This window comes from Malaclemys terrapin, chromosome 12 (genome assembly GCF_027887155.1).
Source record: "Malaclemys terrapin pileata isolate rMalTer1 chromosome 12, rMalTer1.hap1, whole genome shotgun sequence".
In the NCBI taxonomy this organism is placed as follows: domain Eukaryota; kingdom Metazoa; phylum Chordata; order Testudines; family Emydidae; genus Malaclemys; species Malaclemys terrapin.
Window position 1 is genome coordinate 35971744 of NC_071516.1, and position 3664 is coordinate 35975407.

General features: G+C 46.7%; 1 pseudogene; it reads right to left on the minus strand.

The window, feature by feature from the left end:
• Positions 1–1218: 1218 nt before the first annotated feature.
• On the minus strand, positions 1219–2903 carry LOC128846809 (olfactory receptor 6N1-like; annotated as a pseudogene).
• Between the last annotated feature and the right edge of the window lie 761 nt (positions 2904–3664).

Below are 3664 nucleotides of genomic sequence, written 5' to 3' on the forward strand. Positions count from 1 at the left end.
CATCCACTGAGGGATGCATTCTTATACACAGGTACAAACAAGTTACACATCACTCCTGACGCATTGAGGTACAACCCCTCTACGCCTCTCCCCAGGTACAAGCTGGTTCGAACAAACAAGTCCATCCATCATATTGTCCCTTTGACCCTATCTTTAGGATGGGTCTGCCTGTTCCTTGTTATCTCGGTGGAATGTGCTTGTACCGGGATGTTCTGGTGCCATCCTGGCACACATTCATCCTATTAGTGCTTATATGTGAATATGTGCTTTTAGCAGCCTTCTTCTTGCCAGCTTCTATGAGCCGGGCCTTCCTCTGGCTCACAGCTTAACTTTGCTTTATGTTAGCAATGTCTTGACCATTACTTCACTTGAGGCCTCAGGCCTCATACCGGGCCTCTGATACCAAGAGTTTATGACTCAGGGCCTCATCTTACTAAACTGGTTAGGAAGGAGGGAGCAGAGAACTGTGTCTTCCTGAGTCAGAAATCCTTCCCTTGGCTGTGTAGCAGAGACCCACCACCTCTCTGATGAAGCACAGGAGTGGGTAGCTGGTGGCTATGGAAACCTGAATAACACTCGCGAGGGCCAAGACATGAATGAGACTACCTGCAAATATACCTTTCCTTAATCAGTCATTTCAGGTAACAGAACTGCAACTTTCAAATTAGCAGGAGATGAAGAGTGGGGATTGGTTGATTTACCTCTGATGTCACCAGGGTCCCATTTAAAAGTGACCAGAGCTATTCACTTGGCCATGTGTATAATTTATTTTTAATCTAATGATTAGACACAACTTTTCTAAAAACATAGCTTCATTAAAACCTAATAGCTTCACATGTGGCCTACACTTATTTTAAATGAGGATTAATGTTATGGAATGTGTGAAGGGTATGTTTTATTCCAGTTTTAAAATCACTCAGGAGAAAACAAGGAGAAGGCAAATGCTAAATTTCAAGAAGAGTACTTTTAAAATTATGTTCTTCTCATTAACACATTAAGGTATTGACTTTCAAAGTCATCCACACTCAAAGAATGAGTAATCCCAGGTCAGGCACATCGTTTTCTTGATACACTGTGTTGATCAGACCTTAAAGTGGGAGCGTGGGAGTGGAGGGGATATATTTTTAAGGATTTGGCTTGGTCTTCTATGGTTTTGGATAGAGGCCCCAGGCATGCGCTTGCTGCGCTGTTGCCTGGAACCACCCCTGGATATAGATATTAGTTTAAAATATCTGTATTCTTGTGAAAGAAAAAAAATCGAAGGAGAGCTTTTCTAAGGCTTCCTTCACCTCCTTGTTTCTCAGGTTGTATATGAGGAGATTGACCAATAGGGTGAGGGCGCCATAAAAGACAGAGAACACTTTGTTCAGGTCCCTCAGTGAATCAGACTCTGATAGCAGACACAAAATGACTATAGTCCCATAGAAAATTGTCACCATGATGAGGTGAGAGGATCAGGTGGAAAAGGCCTTTTGCCTCCCGGTGATGGACGGGATTCGCAGGATGGTGGTGATGATACAAACATAGGATGCCAGGATCAACAGAAATGGAGGAAATGTGAATATGGAGGAATGTATGAAAGCAGTAACTTCCAGAGTGTGGGTGTCAGTGCAGGACAGTTTTATTATTGGGCTAAAATCACAAAAGAAATGGTTAATTTCATTGGGGCCACAGAATGTTAATTGTGACATCATAGTTATTAAGAAGGCAACAGATATAAATCCACCTATTCATGACGTGGCCACCAGCTTGATACAGAACCTGACATTCATTAGTCCTGCATAATGCAGAGGTTTGCATATCGCTAAATACCAGTGTAGCGGAGTGGTCACCCGCTCCGGCCCTGGAAGGGTGATAGCAGCCCTGGAGAGGGCTGCAGCAGGGTAAGAGGGACTAAGAATGGCTGGGGAAGCGAGTGGGTAGCTGACCACAGCTGTGGCCAGCTTAATCAGGACCCAGCTGGCCCTTATAAGAGGGCTGGGGCCAGAAGCCAGAGACACTCTCTCTCTAGCCTTTTGAGAGGGAGGGACCTGGCTGCAGGGAGCTGAGAGAAGGAGTGGAGCTGGGCTGGGGGAAGGCCAAGGGAGCTGGGGAGCTCCGGCCTGGAAATCCCCCAGGCTGCAGCCTAGTGGAAGGCTAATTAGGTACTTGGGTTGCAAGGGGCAGCCCATGGGTAGGCAGAGGCAGCAGGTCCAACCCCACCTTGCCTATGATGAGTAGCTTTTAAACTGCAGTCTGCCCCAGTGAGCAGGGGCTAGATGATGACTGGCAGTAGCCTACGACTGAAGCAAGGTGGGGATAGAGGATTGGGGGTTCTGCTGGGTGGGGAGACCCTGAGACTGTGGGGGTATTGCCGGGCGAAGCACCCCAAAGACAAGGGGCACCGGGTCCTGGGAGGGACACGGAGGCCAGCGGCAGTGGGACACCGGCCTGCAGAGGGCGCTCTGGAGGCTAGAACCGCTAATTCCCTGAGACAACTAGCAGGAGGCGCCGCAGCGGTGAGTCACGCACTGTGACAACCGGTCACAAGACGTTCCTGATAAGAGACAACATTCGGCAGCTGACAGAGAACCAAAGAAATATAATTGTGTGATGCATCCAGTGACAGAAATGGTTCTGTCCCCAGTAAAGAGACAGGCCAGCAGTCTGGGCAGGATGGTGGAGGTGTAGCAGGTCTCCAAGCAGGACAAGTTCCCAAGGAAGAAGTACATGGGAGTGTGAAGGTGCTGATCAGCCACAACTAGTGCAACAATGAGGATGTCCCTGGCCACGGTCACAGCATAGATCACTAGAAACATCAGGAAGAGAAGAATCTGCAGTTGTGGGAGGGTCTCAAATCCCAGGAAGATGAACTCCATGATGGTAGTTTCATTTCCATGGTGTTTGTTTGCTGTGGATTCCATCTAGGGGAAATAAAACAAATTCTGCCATTTATAATCTAATTTCCTTTTCAAAACAGTCAGCATTTCAATTCTGACTTCCCCCTGCTGGTTGCGGTCCCAATGGTTGAGTCAAGACACCAGATAGCAGTGGCATTCAGGGAAAATTTTCCTAAGGGCCTGAGCTGAAGCACACTGGAAATATTCCTATTGTCTGGTATCTCTATGGCTGAACACATCTTAGCATCAGAACTCATGAGAATGATTGTGTATTATTTTACCTGCAGTGTCTGAGGTTATCACTTCCTGGGCTCCTATGAAAACCCCAGCCAAAGGCCATTGCTGGCCTTATACCTAATTTTCACATACTTACATTGCAGAGTTCAGCAGACTCCAGCCGAGTGGAAACTATAATTTAATTCTAGGGACCTGGTTTTATTCCTGGCTCATCCACTCCCAGATGCTGGGCTTGCCCTTTCCTCTCTCTGTGGCTCGGTTCCCGCCTCTGTGAAATCGTTGACGACACTACCACTTACCATTCTCTTAATATGATTTGAGGTTTATGAAACAAGAGCTCTGCAGATGCTCCATGGCTTTCATGTAAAGTGGAGATGATACTTAAGACATGTGACAACGTTCTTTAATATCGCTGTTAGAGAGTGCTGTATAACTTATAAATGCCATAATGCTGCCATGAGAGCATGCATAACTTTCAATGCACAATTGGAAGAGAACCTAGCCATGCCTCAGTCACAGCATACTTTTATATTTCCATCTCAATTTCT